Source organism: Pinus tabuliformis, chromosome 8 (genome assembly GCF_031772625.1).
Source record: "Pinus tabuliformis cultivar Carrire ecotype Pingquan chromosome 8, CPIR1, whole genome shotgun sequence".
Taxonomy (NCBI): Eukaryota; Viridiplantae; Streptophyta; class Pinopsida; order Pinales; family Pinaceae; genus Pinus; species Pinus tabuliformis.
Window position 1 is genome coordinate 714,952,600 of NC_142294.1, and position 24,028 is coordinate 714,976,627.

Genomic DNA, 24,028 nt, shown 5'->3' on the forward strand with positions numbered 1-24,028 from the left:
ATGTAAGTTCTCTTGAAAATATTCTTACAAAACTTCAAGTTTTCTCGTTATCGGAATGAAAGTCATTGGAAGTACTTTATAAAATCTTATAAAGCTTTTACTGTTGATACATGAATGTTTGATGTACTATAAAGGATTTTTTCACACATTACACATTCAAAAAAAAAAAATTATCGGACACGATCAATATTGTAAGTTTTATTTGTTAAAGTTACAAAACCTTTTGTTCCAATATTTTTCTTCCCTTGAATATTTTAAATATCAGGACTTCTTATATCAGAGGTGAAATTTAATTGAACTTTTGAAAGTAAATGTCACCAGAAACATTATGAAGCAAGTATTTTGTATATCGGAGTTTTTCCCATTAGTAATTTTGGAAAACTTGAGCTCTTACCTTTCACTTTGATTCTCTTGGAAACTCGTAAATTCAGAATATGGGGTGAAGTATATTCATAGGTTTATGACCAACTTATTATGATATTTCACTATGCTCACATGAAGTCCTGTTTGATTATATTTGTATATATATGCTACTTTCATGTTATCATGGTGGTTGAGAGATTAGATGTATTTTAATCATAATTTCATGAAATCCAGTATTCGTTCATCAAGATATACATTCGTCATAGTATGTGCACATGGGCATCTTTCTACTCTTCTCGCTAATCTACTTTGCTAATGAGAAATTTCATCACATGTGGTTCATTTTTGTTTTTTCCTTTGGCTAATTATTGGATGAGAATTTTTTATCTCAATCATCTTTTAGTGAGAATCTTAATTTTTTTTTCAAGGCACCCTTGAGCAACCACTATGGTAAATGCAGCAATTGACAAATAATTTGGAACTGGTAAAACTAATGGACCATGGTTAGTTCATGTTTGAATTCTAGTTTATGTGATTTTTTTATATATTTCTCCATAATTATCATATAAATATTAAATTCTTATTCGTATACATAATTGCTACTTTATTTGGGGTTTTGAATCGATTGTAGGTTGATATAAATTTAGAATATCAAAAAGGAAGACAACAATCATCACTGTAATTCATAAAGAAGCATATATTCATTCTCATTTCCCATGGATTTGGTTTACTTAAAATTCCTTGAACATAAAATATTTCTTTCTTCTAGATTACTTCTTGATTTAGTTTAGATTTAATAAATGACGATTTTGGGTCAATAAGATTTCAGAAAAATCAACTTCTTCATCCATTTAATTCTAATTATAGAACAAGTTATCTCTTATTGGAGAATATGATAACTCTTATGTAAGATTAAACGAAATTCTCCAATGGTAAGTTTCATATGTCGACTCTGATTCATTTTCATTTCTTTAATTTTGGTTTTAGTTTTGTTTTTTTAGTTTTTGCTGATATATAATTCTATTCTGAAGCTCTTCATGGTCCATTTTCACACCCCTACCAAATCAAATTTAGAGCTTATCCTCCTTGTTAGCTTTCAAGTATTTGGGTATAAGTAATGATTGTTCATGAAATCAGCTAGATTTGGGAGCTTCTAAACATTTAGTCTCTTTCTTAAGCTTTGCTTTTATTAGAGAATGGTGAAGATGCTTTTATGAAGGATTTTTCTTTGCAACAAGGAAATTTGTAGCACACACACACTTCTCATTAGCGTATTATCTCCCATGACCGCTATTCACCTTTTACATTTTGAGAACCTCATTTCATATAACATTGTAAGATAAAATGTATTAGAATCTCAACATATAATGAACATTCACATGTTTATTTTCTTTTACTCTTATGTTGAATATTTCATATAATTAGTCTTGTTGGGCTTGTTTCCTTAATTTAATTTGGGCTTGTCTTTCAACTTTTTCTTTCTTTATTTCACAATTTTAAAGTTTTCTTTTCATTTTTTTAATATTTTTTTTGCGTTTAATTTTGACAACTCCACCATGACTTATTTGGAAGGCCTTTTCCTTAGCGAACAATGGTTGGAATATATGGAAAATCTCTACTCTCTTTATTTCATGGAATTTCATTTATCCTTAAAGTTATATCTTTATGGAAGAATAAATCCCTCTTTCTTTAAATATGTTTCATGGAGGAACACACATACTTTCTAGGTGATAGGGTTTACCTTTTCAAGGAAGGAACTTACCTAAGTTTAACTCATTGGATCCCTCCCACACCTACACTTTATAAAACCTCTCATGTATATTCGCGGGGAAATAATTTAGAGTAAGCATTGTGAAATTATTATATCCATTGAGATAAGTCTCTATTACCATCCCACCTCTTTTGCTAAGGTACATCATAAACTAAAGCTTTCAAATGTGCTTATAAAAAGGGTGATTAAAATAGGAAGCATGGGGGAATACAAGTAAACCCATTAGGGCTATGGATGCTCGCTAACATCGGGGCTAGGCATGTATGGCATAAAAGTCAACTTTACCAGGGTATTGTTCAAGGTCGCTAGTAGAAAAGTGATGTCAGAGACCATTCATAAAAATGGATATATGCTTTATCAAAAAAATCCTATTTGTACATTCTTTTATTTCTCATAAGAGGTAATTTAAAATATTTTTTCCCAAATTTTTCGTCCATGATTTTTACTCAAGTTTGATTTTCAATACTTATTTTCTTAAAACTCATATTTCTTAATCTATTTATCTGTGACCCATGGAAATATTAAATTGTTTGACGATTCAACACACTACATTATTTTTAACCTTTAGGTAAATTGAAGTTCAATATGTTTAACCAGAGATAACTGGTTCTTTACAATGTGTTGCCAATTTTGTAGGGAAAACCGAACACACACCATTTTTGAATTATTTATTTCAAATAATGGGGACCATTTCAATAAGTTTTTGGCTAAATCACCTTTTAATATTTCCTTTTCGTTAAGTGTCCTACAATTTTTCCATTTTTTCATTTTCATCAGATTTATATTTTGATTGCTTCATTGAGTTTGGATTTTCGATATCTTTCCAACGATACTTGTTTCATATCATTTGGTTACATGCTTTGCAAATAGTGTTCATCCAAAGTTTGATAATTTTTACCATCCGAGTTAAAACATGTACAAAATATATATTTTTTTTTTTTTGTAAATAAATTAGTAATTGATTGTAAATATTAATTCCTAGTGGCTTTTCACTAATTTCTCCATTTCTTACTAACGGTCGTACAAAATCGCCCAGCCAAATTGTAGAACAATTAAATAATGTGATTTTTGGATCTTAGTAATTTATTCCAATTCTAACTTTAAAAGAAATTATGCGACCCAAAATATCAAAATTGGAAAGTGGTTGTAGTTCAGTTTGTAGGATTCTTAATTACCAAAGTGGGTCACACGTCACCTTACCTCCTCCATTCCTTCACAAAAAGTCCAGATATAAAGTATCTCCTATAAACTTTTCCCAATTTAAAATTCTCCGATATTTCAAAATATTTCGATATCGAAAGATTGGATATCGGCTTTTTCATTAGCTGCACGTTTTAAAACTTGAGATAACACTATACTATTGATATCTGATATTCAATTTATAAGTCAGGATATTAGATCTTTCCAAAGGTTTCTCATCATCATTAATTTAATATCTACTGAGATCAAGAACTTTGAAATATAAACCAAGTGGTTGTAGTTTCTATGGAGGGAGAGAGCCACCTCCACGTGGGCCTCACGTCCCTCATCATACGTCACTCCCCTCCTCATATTGAATCCCCCTCACATTTTGACATATCATAATTTTTTTTAAGACCTTCAATATCCTTTATCCCTCCGACCTATGATATCTCCCACCTCCTTATTAACACATGCCTCCTCTATTTAACATAAGATATCCTTGTGTACTTCAAATTGTTTATAAATCGAAAGTTGCATATTGTTTTGGTTTCAAAATTTGTTATATGCGATTTGAAATTTTAATATACATTATATTAATATTATAATATATTATTTATTAATTATAATTATAATTATATTTTTTATATAATTTAGTTACAATTTGAATATAATATATTTTTAATTACAACTAATTTTTAATTAAATATATTTTACTTGTATACAGTTGATCTGTAATTAATTATTTTAATTTTCTAATCATAATTAAATTACTACTAACTAAGAAATAATTGTGATTTAATTTCACATTAGATTCTAATTAATTTCTTAATTTTAGCTGAGGTAGCAAATTTTCCAAAACCTTGGCAATCTTGATACTTCAACTCTGGAAGCTTAGAAGTCACCATATGAGGCCATGTTGGCTCACTGGATAGATAAAATCATAAAGAATATTTTTGAAGTAGTTGGATGACCAGATTCAGTCATTTAATGAGCCTAATATTTATCAGAAAATCAAGCTCCGATGTTTTAAACAAAATTAATTTTCTAAGTTTATTTTTCTACATTTTCATTTTCTCATGACCTCTCTTGAATACAAATCCATTCGACTATGTGCTCATTGAGAAATTATTTTAACCTTTAGGTAAATTGAATTTCATTCTCTTTAGCTAGAGATAACTTGTTCCTCACAATGTGTCGCCAATGTTCTAGGGAAAACCCAACACCTCCCATTTTTTGACTTATTTATTTCAAATAATGTGGACTATTTCTATATATTTTTTGCTATATCACAATTTAATATTTTCTTTTGGTTAAGTGTCCTACAATTTTTTTATTTTTTCATTTTCATCTGATTTATAGTTTGATTGCTACATTGAGTTTGAATTTTTGTAGGTTTCCATTGGTACTTGTTGCGTCTCATTTGGTTACATGCTTTGCAAACAACGTTCATCTGAAGTTCGATCAATTTTACCATCCTAGTTAAAAAGTGTACAAAAATATTTTAATTTTTGTAAATATATTAGTAGTTTACCCTAAATATTAATTCCTACTAAATTTTCCCTAATTTCTCCATTTTTTACTAACGATCCTACCAAATCTCCCACGTAAATTGTAAAACAATTAAATAATCTACTTTTAGGATCTCAGTAAGTTATTCCTGGATTTCTAATTTTAAAAGAAATTACGAGACCCAAAATATAAAAATTGCAACAGTTTGTAGGATTTTTAATTTCCAAAATGGGCCAAACTTCACATTACCTCCTCTCTTCCTTCACAAAAAGTCCATATATAAAGTATCTCCAATAAAATTATCTGATATTTCAAAATGTTCCAATATTGGAATATCGAATATCAACTTTTTGATTTGATGCACATTTTAAAACTTGTGATATCACTATATGTCAGGTTATTAGTTTTTACCAAAGGTTTCTCATCCTCATCAATTCGATGTCCCCAGAGATCAAGAACTTTGAAATATAAATGAAGTGGTTGTAGTTTCTATGGAGGGAGAGACCCACCTCCACCTGGGCCTCACCTCCCTCATCATATGTCACTCCCCACCTGATATTGGAATCCCGACACATTTTTACATATCAGAAGTCTTTTTAAGACCTCTGATATCCCTTATCCCACCAACCTTCAATATCTTCCGCCCCCTTATTAAGACATACCTCCTCCATTTAACATAAGCTCTCCTATTGTACTTTGAATTGTTTATAAATCCAAAGATGCATATTGTTTTGGTTTCAAATTTTGTTATATGAGATTTGAAACTTTAATATACCTTATATTAATATTATCATATATTATATAGTAATTATAATTTTAATTATAATTTTTATATAATTTTGATATATTATTATTATAATTATAATTAATTTTTAATCCATTTTAATTTGTAATTAAATTTTGTTTTAAATGTATATAATTGATTTGTAATTGATTAATTTAATTTTGTAATTTTAATTAAATTAGTATTAATGAATAAATAATTGTGATTTAATTTAGGATTAGATTTTAATTATAATTTATTAATTCTAGCCAAGGCAACAAATCTTCCAAAATTCTCACGATCTTGACACTTCAACTTTGGAAGCTCATAAGTTGAATTTTCTTGGACTAATATGGACCATGATGGCTCACTGGATAGAAAAAATAATGCAGAATATTTTTGAATTGGCTAGCTCATTTGATGTGTTTAAATTTTTTCAGAAGATCAAGCCACGAATTTCTAGACAAAATTAATCTTCTAAGTTTAATTTTCTGCATTTTCATTTTCTCATAGCCTCTGCTGAATATAGATTCATTCGACTATGATCTTCTTAACCAATTATTTTTAACATTTAGTTACATTGAATTTCATTATATTTAGCCAGAGATAATTGGTTCTTCACAGTTTGTCACCAATGTTGTACGAAATACCCAACAACACCCATTTTTTGACTTATTTATTTCAAATAACGGTGACCATTTCCATCAATTTTTGGCTAAATCACCTTTCATTATTTTCTTTTGGTTAAGTATCCTATAATTTTTCCATTTTCTCATTTTCATCGGATTTATATTTTGATTGTTTCATTGAGTTTGGCTTTTCTCTAGCTTTCCATCAGTACTTGTTTTATCTCATTTAGTTACCTGCTTTGCAAATGATGTTCATTCGAAGTTCGATATTTTTAATGTCCCAATTTAAAAATGTAGAAAATATATATCATTTTAATTTTTGAAAATAAATTAGTAATTGATTGTAAATATTAATTGCTATTCAATTTTCACTAATTTCTCTATTTGCTACTAATGCCCCTACAAAATCACCCAATCAAATTGTAGAATAATTAAATAATGTGCTTTCGCAATATCTGTAATTTATTCCAATTTCTAATTTTAAAAGAAAATACGAGACTCAAAATATCAAAATTGCAAAGTGATTGTAGTTCAATTTGTAGGATTTTTAATTATCAAAGTGGGCTACACTTCCCCTTACCTCCTTCCTTCCTTCACAGAAATTCTAGATTTAAATTATCTTTATAAAAATTTCCGGATATAAAATTTTATGATATTTCAAAATGTTCTCATATCAGATATCCACCTTTTCATTTGGTGTAGATTTTAAAACTTGTGATATCATTAAACTCCCAATATCTGATATTCGATTTATATGTCGGGTTATTAGCTTTTAGCAAAGGTTTCTCATCCTCAGTAATTTAATATCCCCCGAGATCAAGAGCTTTGAAATATAAACCAAGTTGTTGTAGCTTCTATAGAGAGAGAGACCCACCTCCATGTGGGCCTCACCTCCCTCATCATACATCACTCCACACCTCATATCGGAACCCTGACAAATTTTGACATATTGGAAGTTTTCTTTAAGACCTTTGATATCTGTTATCCATCCAACCTCTAATATCTCCCTCCTCCTTATTAACAAACACTCTTCCATTTAACATAACCTCTCCTCTTGTTCTTCGAATTTTTTATAAATCCAAAGCCATGTAATATTTTGGTTTCGAATTTTGTTATATGGGATTTCATACTTTAATATATATTGTATTAATATTACAATATATTATATATAAATTTTAATTTTAATTTTAATTTTAATCCATTTTAATTTTTAACTAAATTTATTTTAATTGTGTATAATTGATTTGTAAATGATTAATTTAATTTTTTAATTCTAATTAAATTAGTTATAATTATGAAATAATTGTGTAAGATTAGATTTTAATTAAAATTTCCTAATTTTAGCCAAGGCACCAAATTTTCCAGATTTATTGCAATCATGACACTTCAACTTTGGAATCTCATAGGTTGAGTTTTACTTGGCCAAATGAGGTTGATGACATGTCGTTGGATAGATAAATTCATGGAGAATATTTTTGAAGTGGTTCGATGACAAAATTCAGTCAATTAGTGCATCTAAAATTTATCAAAATTTCAAGCTCTTATTTAAAAAAATAATAATAATTTTCTATGTTTAATTTTCTGCATTTTCAGTTGCTCATAACGTATGCTGATTATATATCTATTCGACTATGTTCTCCTTGACCAATTAGAACTTTACATAGGTCAATGGATATCTCATATTTCCTTTTATTTATTTATTTGGTTGAGTTTTAATTGGACATATTTTATTTTCCAAATTTGGTATTTTTTTCCTCATGGAAGAAGTAGTAATTCTATTCATATGAAAAAATTACATTCTGTCAATGCTTGAAGAATATACAAATCACCGTTCTTGTAATGCCAGGAAACAAAAGATTACAAAAAAATAGAGAAAAAATAAATTCCAGCTAGCCTATACTTTTTGGCCCTTCTTCTTCTCCACTCTTCGCCAACCTCCAGAGTTGGGAGTGGGTGCAATGATATCTAGCTGGTTTTCCATTGTGTTCATTGGTTGTTGTTTGTCAGATCCTGATACTTCGAATCCATGAGTTCATTTCATGCCAACTTCCATTTGAGGTTCTTGTCGTTGTTTCGTATTGTAAGGGTCCAACTGACTGTCTGGGGCATTCTCTTCCTGCGATTTTTTTTGTCCCTTTTTTGTGTCAGGTTCTGTTTGGTTCCCTGTAGGTTCTGTCTTCATGTCCTCTTCTTCCAAAGGGTCAGTATGCTGCCACCCTTTGGGATTTTTTTGTTGCTTCTTATTCCCTTTGGGATCCTTTCTGGCAAGTGGGTAGGCATATTGGAGGTGCCCTATTTGCATGCACATGTGGCATCGAAATATTGTATTCTCATAGTCTAGCAGTTGTTTCCATAGAGAATTATTGATGTTCAATGTGATGTGATCAGGTAGCCCCTAACTCAGGTCCACTTCTACACATATTCTCACAAATGGGAAAATTCCCTTGTTAGCTCTGTCTTCATCTACTTTTAGGAATTTCCCCAAGGAATTCCCAATGGCTATTAAGACTTTCTAATGCCAAAAATGTAGAGGGAGGTTATGTAGCCTAACCCAAACAGGCATAGTTGAAACTTTCATAATATTTGCATCAAAATTAGGAAACCAGGGGGTGGTGAAGAGGCCAGCATTGCCACAAAACTAAGGCCCCTGATTGATAATCCTGCTCTATGTCGAGTCTATATATAAAAAAACCTTTTAGGCACAGGTAAATTTCACAGTTAGATGACCATGTGGAGAAGATCCACTGATGCAAAGCATCAGATTTTGGCCAGAAACCATTAAATCTATAGATAACAGCATTCTTGCATAGATCTGTGTGTAGAGCAATTACCTCTGGCAAAGATACTTGAAGCGTTGGAGATTCTGGTTTTTGTTCTACAATGTAGGGGCCTGGTAGTTCTGATGCTGGTGCTAGTCTATTTTGCATTTTTTCCTTTCCTTTGACAGCATCACGGAAGGAACCTGTATTTTTTGAGCTGGCTCCATTACATCTGCCACGCAGCCTTAGATTAAGAATGATGGTTGAATCTTTGATTATACCATAGTGCTGAAGTGTGTGGTTATCCTGCAGACTATGTCCTGTATATATCAGATTTTGGTGTTTTATTGGGGTTCCAAGTTGAATCTGGATTTCCTTTTTTAACTCATGAATACGCATCCCCTTGCTGAGCCACATGCAGTAATGTCTACCCCCTATCATTTTGATGAAGATTTGTATCAGATCTTCATCCATACAGAGTGGGAAGACCTTTTTGAGGTCCGATCTATTGGATTTGAATTTTTCTCTGTAAACCCAAATGCACCATTGTGTTTTGTATTCTGTCTACACCATGATTTCTCCAGATCTGGCTTGTGGGGGTCGTTCTTCATAGCCCTAGCTGCTATCTCAAGAATATTTGCTTTTCGTAAGAAAGTCTAGCCCTTCGGGATCATGTCCTCTTTGGCTGAATCTGCTGTAGCTCTTAGCTTCCATCCATTGGCACCAGACCTCGCCTACGGATGTGAATAAAGGGATGTGGGAGGCCATGTGGCCCAGATTCACTCTCGTGCAAGTCGATCTAGCCATACGACTTCTTCTTTGGCTTTAAGCTTGTTGGTGGCAGATCGATAGCCAGGGTATAACTATGGCTGAGCTCTGGTTCGTAGTGTGTCAGTGGCATAGGTTGTTGTTCCTAAAACCCTAGCTATCTTCGTCCATCCCTCTGTTTCCGTTTTCGACAAGAGAATCCATGCATCGAGGTAGTCCTTCCACAAGAAGCCTCAGTCTCTATAACAACCATGGTATATGATTTGAGGAAGGGCGAACAGTTGATCGGGTTAAAGCAGCTTGTGTGAGTTTAGGTCCCATGCTAGAGCTGGAGCCCCACGGCCTCCAGATTCCTTCAAGACTGGCTGCATCTTCTCGTGGAGAGCCACATCATCGCCCTGGGGAGTAGTAAGGCCTGTAACCACAGAGACCGTGATATCCAGGGAATGCTAATAAACCCTAATCGCCATCCTTCTTCTATCAATTTGGTATTTTTTATTTTAATTTGAATTTTAATTAAATTTTGATTTGTTTTGAGAGGAAAGCATTTAAAGAGATGAGCACGAACAAATTTCAATGAATGGGATTGCTCCAGAAATAAAAGAATAAGAATTTGAACCAATGAAAATGGTTTGATGAGAATGTTCTTCAACAACTCTCCTATTCTGGAGTACATTTTGTAATTATAAATATTGGTTTGTAGAATGCAACACAGGCTTTTATCTTTTGCAATTTTGTAATTCCAAAAGCACTATTGTAATACAGGTTTCGGTCTATAGGTAGAGAGTATCAATCTCAAATTTGGAAATTATTTGGATTTATTTTTTTCCATTCTGAACTGTGTATGAAGAAAAAATTTGTGCTATTGCAACTCTTTCTTTTAGCAATAGAGTTTATGTTTTGAGAAATATTGTTGGAGATCAATACAAGGAATAGAGAAAGAGACAAGGTTTAAATGAGTTCATATTTTAAATATTATTATTTTTAATATATATTTATATTTTTAATGTGAGATTTGCATAAAATGTCTTTCATGTTGAGAACCATTGTTTAATTTGAAAATGAAGGTCTTCTTGAATTAGATATCTAGTTCATTAGCTTCATAGATTTGTTGTTAATTTCCTCTCTTTTTCTTATGCTTAAACCATATTTCTGAGTAACTAATTACTCAAAAATTCGCTATCTAATTCTGATTTAATTTCCATTGGCAATGTGAGAACTACTTCCGAATGTTATTGGTTCATCATCCATTATCTCTAAACAATATGTTTTGTAATTATAATATTAGTTAACTGAACTATTTCATTAGCCATATATTCATCATAGACTAATCATTTTGAAATCACAATCATTACCTTTCTCTTACTTGGGTTAGATCTACATCGCCCTAATTGAGATAGGCCTAGGATTTATTTCCATTTTCTTTCATTCTAGGATTAGTTTACATTTATATTAGTTATTACTTTCTAGAAGTCCTCTTATAAAATAGGAAAAATTTATTTGTGGCTTGGTTGAGCCTGAGATCAGCTTAAAGATCACTTTCTTGCCTAGTGAGCAAGTGGGCTGATATAATGTCTCTTCTCTAAGTGAAATTCATACTCTAAGCCAATAGATATAGATAGAAGGTAACTAGATCTAGTTTAACTAGATGGAACCACCATTCGAAACGGAAAAGTAGTTGCTCTAAGGTCCTTACCGAGTGGTCTCCCTTATAATGTTGAGGCAAAGAATTTTGAGCCTTCAACAAGTTCAAAGGTTTATATATATACTAGAAAAAAATGAGCCCATGATATATACACACATAGATATATATATATACACAGACACATTAGATAGAACATTATATGGGGACAAGTAATGAAGCACCCCATCATATATACCACTCTATAGCCTAATCCACAATCTTTGAGAAAAGGGAGGTTTGAATCTCGAGCATTACCCTTTGAGAAATGTTTGCAAATTGAGACAAGGGGAACCAAGGGAAGGCCATAAGCCCCAGAGACGACACCAAAACACAATTAAAACACTTTTTTTATGCATTATTTCTACAATACCCACTTTCGATATTCCCTTTATGCTTTTGAGCTTTGTAGTTAAACCTATGTTCCCCTGTGCAAAAAATTTAGCCATACCTTGTCTTGCAATTTTTTCTAAAGCCAAAGTGTAGATAGAATACAAAAAATACAAAGTACCACTTAAAAATAACTATTTCTTAAAAACTCTAGCACAAAAGGATTCAGTACGATAATGGATAAGAAAGAAGGTGATTCGAATCTTTTCCCATAAATGAGGGCTTCTTTGATATGTATGTGTATGTGTGTGTGTGTTAGGATGGTATATATTTATATTACATATTATTTTTCCAATTATGTTAGTAAACAATATGCAGGATGGGTTATTTTCAAATAGAGAAGTTCAATATGTATAGTTATGAGGACGTCAAAAAGTGAAAGAAGTTAACAAAATTTCTATGGCCAAGCATTACAAGAACATGCTTTTCTAGAGGTGAACATGTTACATTCACGGAATTTAGAGGGCCACAATGAATTATATAAGAAAATGAACTACCCTTACCTGTGCAATCTAAGGAGCCTTCACAACTATTTGGCATAGGTAAATGCACTCCTATAATAAAGTTCAAATGAATCAAGAGAGTTTGTAAATACAATGGACTAGAAAAATCTAAATCTAGTGAAGTGTTCACATGTTTATAAGGGAAAAACACTTAAATTCTAGATGTTAACCCTACCATATTTAGACATAATGGAAAATGAAGAGGTTCTACAAAGGGTGAATATTCTAATCCACTACAAAAAAAATGGGAACTATTAGAAATGCAAGGCATGATGGCATGTTGTATAATCCTCTTCTAGAAAGTTAAATTGCAAATTGCAAAGAAATATTTCAAGGAAAACAATAAATTTAGTGAAGTTAAGTGACAATGAAGATGAACAGAATGACGCAGATGAACATGAGAGTAATAGTGAGGGAGAAAATTTATGTGGATGACAATTCAGAGTCCGAGAGAAATGCATAAAGCTCAAGTGAATTAAAGGACAATAATTCTAACACATCACACTTAGAAAACCAAGTTTGGAAATCTCAGTGACAGAGTGATCCATACATAGAGGATCTAGATGAGATTTTATAAAGGATAAGGTAACAAAGAAAAAATATTTTAAGTTGGGAATATAAATGTGACATGCATGTTACATTACAAAGGATCCACTACTCTATATGGGGATAATTTATGCATTGTATAAGAAAACAAAATGAAGAGAAAAGTGGGAAAATCTATTTCTATCAAAATCATCATGGATTTGAAAATTTACATGCATTGAGGTTAGCCTACAACACCCTATAGGATGTGAAATTGGAGGACTTCTCAAAATAAAGACAAGATAGTCCAAGCTAGACAACTATGAGGAATGTTAGGTTCAATAGTATAGAGGAGTTAGTTCATTGCAGTAGTTATAATATTCACCACTATTTGTCTTATGCAGAAGACGGATTGATTTGAAATGGTTGCATTTTAAGGGATGCATAAATGTATGGATTAAAGAACATAGAGGAGTTGTGTGAGTTGTTTGCATCACTTTTAGTTCAAACTTTATATTTCCTCCATCCAAAAATTATTTCAATAAGATCTAAAGAATAGGTGGGCTAGTGCATCACTTTGAACCATTCTTTCCTAAATGAAGGATGGTCTTCAATGGAGGAAGAGAAGACCATTATGGATTTGGGTTAAACAATTTATTTTTTGGATTCTAGTATGATATAACTATACTTACTAGACTACATTATCTTTCAGTGTCCCAATCCCAACAATGGAAATAGTAGAGGTGAATAGGCCAAATAGGTCAGTTGAGCATTGCTCGATGCATATGTAGATGAAATTGTGTTAAATATGAAGAAGATTATGCAATTTAATAACGAGGTTCTAACATAGAGCTAATAATTAGGAATTTTTTATTTCTATGATTCAGGTTGTATGATAATGAGTGTAAAGTTAGATCTTGTTGAGAAATGACATTTTGAGCGGATAACAATGATCTCTTACAAATCTATCCCTTACGTTGGTAGCATTAATTTTTAATTTGGTGAGAATGATGTTATCCTTGATTCTAGTCATAGATAAAAATTTGGAAGGTTTATTAAAATTCATTTTCTACATTTCCTACCATAATAGGAATGGTCCTTATCAGAATAAAAGAATAATTTATTGGCTAGTCCTTAGCAGAGAGGTTAGTGAGTGAAAGTTGTGCTCAGGTTAATGCATTATGCTCTTTTTATCTAGTGATATAGTTTAAAAAATTGAATTTAATAGAAATGCATGGAGGTTTATTGTTAGTGAAAAGAAGAGAATGTATAGAAACACATCTTTAGACCAACCTACTATACATGCACATAGATAGTTGGGAAAAGAATAATCCTAGATACAAAATTCATGATGAACAAGATAATATACATTTGGTTAATACTAAATGAAAGAAGACATTAATAAAAAAGGACATATAAATAGTAAGAAAACACTTCTAACATCATTTCACAGCAAGAAAAATGAACATTAATCTAATAATTTTAGAAAATAAATTAATGGAAATGGAATCAGATGAGTTTTGGAAATGGTACCTTATATTTCACTTCTTGAGAGTGTTGTAGTAAAATAGGAAAATAGTACTAATATTATCATGTAATTTTTTGATATGGAGATGACTTACACATCAACAAGAAATATGTGATAAAACAAGAAACTATGTCACATTGAGATATCAGGAAAATAAAATAAATGATTGGAGATAACTTAATCTTAAGAGAATGAATACATACGAGTTTCATTTATTAGATAGATCTTCTTGCCGTCATCATTATCAAATCCAAATTAACTATAAAAACCATTGTAAACACAAATGTGTTAGCCATTCATCTATATTTCTATATCTCATAATTTCCTGAGAACACTATAAGTGTAATATATGAAAATTTATTACATAGAATTAACTATTATGAGTATAAATAAGAAAATATTGTTTACTATATTATACCTCAAAGAATTTATGAGCCAATAGTCCAAATCTAGAGGGACAAGTGGAGAAGAACCAATAAGGCATAAAAAGTTTCAATGGGAATGGTATCCAAATTCCTTAAACATGTTGATCCAAGACGTTTTGAGAAAAATTCATAAAAGAATGCACTAATAATATAACATGAGATAGCTAACCTAACACTAGACCATGGTGCAACCATCTTGTATCTTAAACAAACTAAACATAGTCTACATGAAGCAAAAAAATATGAATGAAATAGATTTGACTTAAACAAATGAAATAGAGAGGGCATACCACTCTACTTAACCATCCTTAACAATGACATAATAATAAAAAATATAATGGAGTGTATCTACATTTTTTGTGAAGCCTTGATATCTACATTATGAAGGGAAAAAATCCAGTGCTATAGAAAGAAGCAAAATGACATTCCAAACTTTATTATCATATAAAGATGCACTGGAATTTAGCCTTCCAAATTTATTGGGGTCTCCTTTCCTTTTCACAACTCCACCAAAGAAATCTAGCTTGTGATCATGCAATGAATTGAGAAGAAAATTGACAAATTGATCACAAAGCTAATTTCCCCCTGATGCCTAATTCCAAGTATGAAATAAAGTGTTGGATGTGACTTATTTCTACTATTCTCCTCATTGTGACCCTCTTCTCTAAATGTGTAGGAATGGCTAGAGACTCTTATGGGACAATTCAAAATGCAACAAAAAGTTTCATAGTCTGAATTGGAAATTATGTTGCCTACCCAAGGGATGGGGCCGAATGGCTTTGGATACATTCCAAAGCTTTTACGAAATATAAGGTTATCAATAGGACTATAGATGGCTATCTTCTAAGCATATCTTGGATATCAAACTCGACAAGATTTGAGGGCTCAAATCCAAGAATAAGAATGGATTTTCAAACTTGTAGTCAATATCAAAGGCTTTCACTGAGCTCGTGATCCATTTATTTACCTATTGTTTGGCCCTATGTGACCTAGCCTTGGATCAGAAGCTCCAATACCTAAGTGCAGCCAAACCTAAGTGTCTTATTTATGCAAAATAAGGAAATGATTCAACAACCATTCTAGTTTTATTAATTGCCCAAGTCAACCTCGTGATAATTAATTAGAATATAGATTGTCATATTCATATGGAAACAAATAAATAAATGTTTGTTAAAATAAATCTAGCTTAACTGAAAGCTTGCATGGTATAATAGTGCCATTACTTGTGCAAACTTACACTTCTATTTATGTCTTGGAAGGTGAAAATGGAGATCCTACACTAAGGCACCTACTTAAGCTTTTGGGTGATGTTTTTTTATTTTTCCTTTCTAAGTAATGCTAATTCTATTAAAAAAAACTAGTAAAAATACAACGAGGCTTCAGCCTCTATGGTGCGGAACAAAGTTATGTCATGATTAGTGAATAAAAACTAAAACAAGACTGCCCTTCGAGGGGAAACCTGTCCAAAAAAATGCAAAAGAGATGCCCACATAGGGGTCCCAGTTCAAAACCAACATAAACAGTAATTTTACAAAAATTAACCACATAGTTTGAAAAATCATAAGAAAACCCATGAATCATTGAAAAAGAAACGTGGCATCTTGTACAACTGGCTGCATGGAGCCTCTTGGGCAGGTGTTGCTTGGTGGAGGCTCTTCCACAATGAGACATCTTTACTCATCCCGGTCCTCCAACACTGTAGACGTGCCACCAGGGATGCTCCCTTCTTCTTGTGTTCCACCCAAACTGCCTTCATCTACATGCTTGCCGCTAGAGATGTCCTCACCCTGCGGAGTGCTGTCATGGCCATCTTTGCGACCGGGCGAAGCAGACCTGCTATTCGAGTGTTTCCATCCTCTGATGGCTTGCTTCTCCTTTGCCTTCTTCTCCTTACCATTATCCTCTATCTCTAGGACTAGGTCATGGGTTTGAGCATCCTGCTCATCCCGCGGTCAAATTTCTTCACTGAAAGCCACTGTGATAGTGGCAATGATAACAAGCCGATTCAAGGTACTGTCGAAGTGGAGTAGGGTCGAATGGTGTGACAGATTGGGGGGGGGGGGGGTAGGGGAGTTAGTCGTTTAAGTTGATTCCTTCTCTCTGCTCACACCATAGGCTTGGGCTCGATCTCTTCCACTATAGGTGGCAGGATATCTGCCAGAAAAATGACCTCTAGACAGAGAAGATGAAGGGGAGGAAGAAGGCAACATTAGCTCAAGAGGAGGCAGCATAGGGGGGAATGTTTCAGCCGCGACTGCTCCCTCTCCTACTGCACATCCGGTGGTGAAGACGCGTCACGGCTCTCTTGGCAGGATGGTTGGAAATGGTGTGGGCTGAGATAACAATAGTATTAGCACTGATTACAAAGGGTGAGGCAAAGTTTACGCTGGAGTTGATAGAGCTATTCAGGCAAGGAACAGTGGTATTTTGTGAAGAATTTAGAGCACAATGAGGAGTATGTGAGAAATGGAAGCCATTCCCCAGATCAACATAGATGAGAAGCCAAAAAAACCTCCCTATTGTCATGTGAGAGCTTGGATCTGCTGCATTAGAGGGGCAAGAGCAATTGAGTGGGGAAGGGGTGAAGTAGTTCAGGCTTGCAGAAGCCATAGTTTTAAGTCTGCCGTGAGTGCCTTGACTTCAGCACTAGCTTAATGGTGCCTACAGGTTGATCGTGGCTCGCCATAAATTGGCATGAATGGGGACATGGGTGGCCATGTGTCTCAGCCATCTGTCGTCCTCATGTCTAATCTCTATTAGATTCCAATTAATCACCCGCATTTAGGGGTGCCGCATTGTTTTTTACCAGTTCATGATATTCCTGCAATTGGGAAGCATTTGTTATTATGTTGAACAAACCTGTGCGTAGAGTCTGATCACTATCCACCCCCAAATTTGCCAGAAGATCAACTGCTTTATTGCCTTATCTTCTGATATGTTTGCAAGTAATTTCTCTGTTAGTTGTGAGCCATTGTTCAATGAGGTCTATACCCAATCTCCAGCTATTGACCACTTTTTCTGTAGGGGTCCCTTGAAGAATCTATTTAGCCATATTGATAAGAATATGAGAGTATCCTTCTATTACTAAGGGAAGGAAGCCATGATGTTGAGCTAGAAGAAGCCTTGCCACAGCCCCTCTAGCTCATCAGAATTATTTGTATCCCATCCAATTGAGCCCAAGAATATTAATATAGGTTTATTTTTGTGATCTCTAAATATTTCTCCATATACTGCCCTTCTTGGTTTTCCTTTGGAGCCCCCATCGAAGTTTAATTGAATCATTTTATGTGACAGAGGGATCCATTTGCTGGGAGTATGTTGATGTGAAGATGATTTACTGTGTTTTTCCTGTACCTGTTTAATATGAAGATTCCAATTTGTCCATATATTCTGCTCCTGTGGAAGGGTAGGGAAGCCCTCTTCATGCCACGTTTGGAGCATTAAGGTTTCCTGAAAATTAATACAAAAGTTGCTCCATAGGACCTCTATTGGTGTATATTGACCTTTGAAGATGCAACAATTCCTTTCTTTCCATATAGACCAAATGAGAAAACTTGGGACAATTTTCCACAAAGAATTTAGTAGTTTTCTCTTGTACGGATTGGTTGTCCAATTACAGATGGTGTTGGTAATGTCCTCTTTAACTCTTCCTTATTTTTGACATCTAAAGCGTACTTTTTCCCAGAGTATATTTTCCAAATTGCATGTGATCATGAGGTGCTGAATGGTCTCTTCCTGTTGTTTGCAGTTGGGGCATATTGAGGGCCTATGGAAGCTTCTTTTCTGTAAGTTGTCCCAAGTGAGGATTCCTTTTTGACATAATAGCCAAAGGAAAGTGGAGACTTTGGGCTAAATATTAGGTGACCATACTTTATCCCAAAGAGGATCCTTGACTGTTTGATTGCCAATCAGTAGTTCGTATGCCTCTTGTGTGGTAAACGTACCACGAGAATTATACCCCCAACGTATTATATCCTTCTTGTTAGGAAAACAAATTTTTTGATGGTAAGCTCTGTGTCCAAATCCTTATGTATAAACTTTGTTCCTTACATAATGAAGTGGGTTGCATGGAGCCATTGTCTATATCCCTGATTGAGGGTGGGCATCCAATGCTGGCTGACTTTATCCATCTGAGGCTCTTCCTAATCCTCTATATGTTGAGGTCTAATCAGATTTCTTAGCTTGGGTCTTCACTGCCAGGAGTCTCCCCAAAAGCATGCATTTTTTCCGTACCTTATTTACTAGAAACTATGTTGTTGGATTATAGCTTTGTGTTGACTAGCCGCATTCCAGATTAAAGAACCTTTTTCGATTTCTATGAGTCGAATTAACTCATCTGGCAGTTGGTTGTTTGCGTATTTGGCAATCCAGAGGATGGCCCAAGGTGTGTGCAGAGCAGAGAGCCATTTCCACCATAATATTTATCCCATAACAACATGGTTATGTTGAGGGTCTCAGAGGTCAGTACCCCTAGAAGTTTTAGGAAGGAACACTGTTGTCGATTTGACCAGTGCCCATTTTCTATTTTGTCCGGAGGATCCCCATATAAAATTTTGTTGAATATTTTTAATTTTCTTAAGCACCCATTTTGTTGCTTCCAAAATAGAGAAGAGATAAAGAGGCGTGGATTTTAGAACAACTTTGACTAATACTAGATGACTAGGCATATTTAGGGCTCTGAAAGTCTAGGAGGAAAGTCGAGTTTCAAATTTTTCTAGGAGCACTTGCCAGGACGAGTGCTTTAAATCAGAATCGGTCATGGGGGCACCCAGATATTTATAAGGGAGAGAGGCGATCGAGAACCCCAGAATATGAGCTATAGATGATTGAGTGCTAGTGGGTGTATGGAAGAAGAAGATTTGGGATTTGACATTATTTATGTTGGCCCCAGATGCTTAAGAGAACTCATTGAGAAGGGATTTGAATTTTAGGGCCTCTTGAACCAAGTGGTGACAAAACAACATATTATCATCCACAAATTATTGGTGAGTGAACGCAGGGGTATTTGGGAAGGATATTCCTCTAAGCTGTTGAGTTTGAAGAGCATGTTTGATAATTTAAACAAGCTCTTCTGCCATTAGGACAAAGAGAAATGGCGAAAGGGGATCTCCTTGATAGATGCCTCTGGAGGGATGAAAGGGGTTGGAAATAATTCCATTGATGAGAATGGAGAACAGAGTAGAGGATATAAGACTCATAACCCATCTAGCCCATGAAGGAGAGAAGCTAAAGTGTGTTAGCATACTCTGAATGAAAGTCCAACTTAACTTATCGAATGCTTTTGAAAGATCAATTTTGAGGAGCACACCTGTTTTTTTGAGATCCTTCAAGGAGTGTGTGATCTCATAGGTGAGAATGATGCCATCTATGATTTTCCTCCCTTCCACATATCCCGATTGTTTTGGCGAGATGAGCATGGGTAGCAGTGGCTTCAGGCGGGAAGCGATAACTTTAGATATGATTTTGTATATAACGTTACAGAGAGGGATAGGCCTAAATTTGTCTAGAGTTATAGATAGCTATTCTTTGGGGATGAGAGCAATAAAAGTCACATTCAGTGAGGGAAGAATCCAGCGAAGAGGCCGGGATTCTTCTACTACCTGCCAGACTTCTTCCTTAATGAGATCCGAGAAGTTATGAAAGAAGTTTGAGGTAAAACTATCTAGACCAGGTGCTTTTCCTTCCTTGAGCTATTGCATTGCTGATTTGACTTCCTATAGAGGTATCAGATGAAGGAGTAGTTGATTGTGTTCCTCTGTTATAATTCAAGGGATATTCTAGATAATCTTTTCTCTAGCTAGTTGTCGGTTGACTTGTGGTTCTTGATGCACTTTTTTGAAATATGTAAGGATCTCTTTTTCAATATCCTCATGTTTTTCCAATTGTTCTTCTTGTTGATTCTGAATATTAGTGATATTGTTATGCATTCTTCTTTGTATGGTGGTGCAGTGGAAAAATTTTGTATTCCAGTCTCCCTCTTTTATCCATCTCACACGAGATTTTTGTTTCCAGAGTATCTCCCCTTGATGTTCTCTTTCTACAATCTGATTCTGAAGGAGCCTTTCCTGCTTTGAGAGGGATTTAGTTCTCCTTTTAGTAATTATTTTCTATAGGATTCTTTTCATTTCCTGAGCTAAAGCATTCTGAGCTTGAAATATGTTCGCAAATGTCAATCGGTTCCACCACTTGAGGTTCTATTTGAGATGTTTTAGTTTTTGTTGGAATTGAAACATTTTTGTTCCTTCTCAAGGACTAAATCCTTTTCGAGCTGATTGGAACAGATTACAGAAGTCTGGATGCATTAGCCAGAAGGCTTCAAAGCAAAAGGGTCTTTGAGTGGTGTTCCTAGGTCCTTGCCATTGAAGTGAGATGGGCTAATGATATGAGCCTGACAGAGGTAAGATCGAGGAAGAGATATGTCCTCAAAGATGGAAAACATTGTCTGAAAGAAAGAATCTATCAATATGGGAGGAAATCTATTGGTTACCAGCTCTTCTATTATTCCATGTGTACATGCCATTATTGAATGGCATATCAATAAGCCAGTTGTTTTGTACGAAATTCTTTAACTGGGTACTTTCACTATGCAGTTTGTTTCTACCTCCATTTTTTGCCTCCAATTTAGTAATCATGTTGAAGTCACCTCCTGTTATCCATAACAGATAAATTCTAGTAGAGTTGAGCAAAGTTAATGTATTCAGAATTGCTAACTTATTCACTTCTTCCTGGGGAAAGTAGACATTGGTAAGATTACCATGTACATTGGTCCCTGTAATATGGAAGGTGGCTTGAATGAAACGATTATTCGAATGGATGTTAGTGAGAGTGATAGCTCGTTCATCCCATGCTATTGCTAGTCCTCCTGAGGCTCCCAAGGCGTCCATGACGACTAATTGACTACTTGGCCAAGCTTTGGAGAGAGTTTGGCCAAGTCTGGTAGTATTACATTTTGTCACTTACATGAAGAAAATTTGAGGTTTCTTCTGCTGTATCATATTTTTGATCATCCTATACTTCCCAGGGCTATTTAGCCCTCTTATATTCCAAGATATGAGCTTCATAATTCAGTATCGGGGAGAGGATGGTAATACTTTGTTAGCTTCGAATATTTTCTTGAGTCCACCAACATTTCCCCAATACGGATGGTTCTTTGTAGGCCTACCTTTCTTCCTCGTTTCTTGGTGTCTTTAGGAATATTTTTCCCATCCCATTGACTCCCTGGTTGAATACTTAGAGATCTTTGTTGATGTGCTCTAGAAAGACTAATTTCCAAACATTCAAGCTGTTTATCTAGGATTTTGTCAAATTCTTTGTTCTTACAAGCTTTCTCTAGCCCGAATATGTCCAAATCACCTATGTCTATACTTTCAGGCTCTTCTTCCATATGATTAGGCTTACTGCTTTCCACCAAATCTTTCGTAGATGCATTGAGTTCTTTTTGAAAGGTTTCAATAGGCTTCCAGGTTGGAGTCACATTAGGAATGGAGGTCGTGAATTCTTTCATCTGCGAGGGCTCTTGAACATGCCCTGAATTTGTGGGATCAAATTTAGAGGGCAACTTAAGTGGCTTTGTGGAGGGCGTGGGGGGCTCAGAGTCTAGGGATGCAGGTTGAGCCAAATGTCGAAGCTATTGCTAGTAGAGGGCATTGAGGTATTGACATGAGGATTTTTAGGGTATGAAGCAGGTATTTTGTGATTTTTTTTACGATTGTTTACCTTGGTGAATCCTTCATAACCAGGTTTCTCTGAGGAGGTATAAGTTGGGGGTTTTACATTTAACGGGAAGTCACGAAAGGGATGGCCATGGGCATGACATTTTCTACATATGAATGGGACATGTTCATAATCTATTGATTGAATCCACTATAAATCATCATGATATAGACTTACTGTGTCTCAAAGAGCTTTGTTGAGATGCATGTAGACACAAATGCAGGCATAAGAAGTGTATCTTCTAAGTTTTGTCTCCTTCGCAATTTTTATGAACTCCCTCAAGCCATTTCCAATGTCTTGTAGAGCATCTTCATCCAAATACTCTAGAGGAAGGGAGTATAGATGTAGCCATACTAGTGCCCATCTTAAATCCTCTTTGTCCGGGTTGAATCTTTCAATCTAGTCTCTTAGGTAAAGACCCACAATATTGAAGAAATATGGTCCACCATCTATTAACCTATTCCAATATTCTATGCAATTAAAGATCGTCGTGAATAAACCTTTTGGTCACAGCTGCAGGGTGATGTGCCATTTTGGTCTCCATTTGGCTGCAATCCGTCCCTGCAGAGCTTTCTCCTTGGGCCAAAAGCCAATAAATTTCGTGATTAAAGCATGATCCTTCATGAACTAGATTTGGGTGTTGATCCTTTGACTTGGTATTTCAATATTTGGTCTTTCTCCTGCAATAGGTTTGGAGGTTGCCTAGTTTTCTTTAGGAACCTCATCATTTCCTGCATAATCTATCTGTGTATTCTGGTTCATTTCCGTTGCTTCCTCTGGCCTCTTCTATTTGCCTTGGTTTATCTGGTTTGCCTACTTTTTCCTAATGGTAGTATGATCCAATGTTGATGTCCCTTCATTTCCATTCTAAGCCTGAGGTTCTCTATGAGCATTAGGGGGAGGCTCTCAATCGCCCCACGAAAGGTAATCCATGACGAGTGTGATATTCATTGTCGAATGCTATTGCCAGTGGTGCAAATTAATTGTTGCAGATGCACTGTGGTCTGAGCAAGTCTGTCGTTACATGGCGTGGTAAAACCCTAATGTACCATAGTTTTCTCTCTCCTCATTCAGTTACTGTGTATTAGCTTTTGGGTGATGTTACTGATAGCATGGGAATAAAATTAATTTCTTACTCCCCATATTACTTTTACCACTCCCAAATATATGAAAGTCATCTCAGGTACAATGTTATCAAATAGTACAAAGAAATGCAATAGTTATCCTCATCTTCTTGTCCGACAAAATAAAAATATCATGATGCTAGCACTCAATATTTTATAGGTTGGGAATCCTCTAGAGCCTAACCAAGGAAATTATGCGAGGGAATCTATCGTCACAAGACCTAAGTAGATTGTGGAAGGTTGGAGACCAACCACAAAGATAAGGATTACCCTCGTCTTGACATGGGTGTCATCCCTATCACTGCATGACTTATAAACTCTTTTATCCAAGTGAAATTACCTCAAGTTTTATTGTGATGTTTATTATAGGTTTTACAATATATTTTTTTGTAACC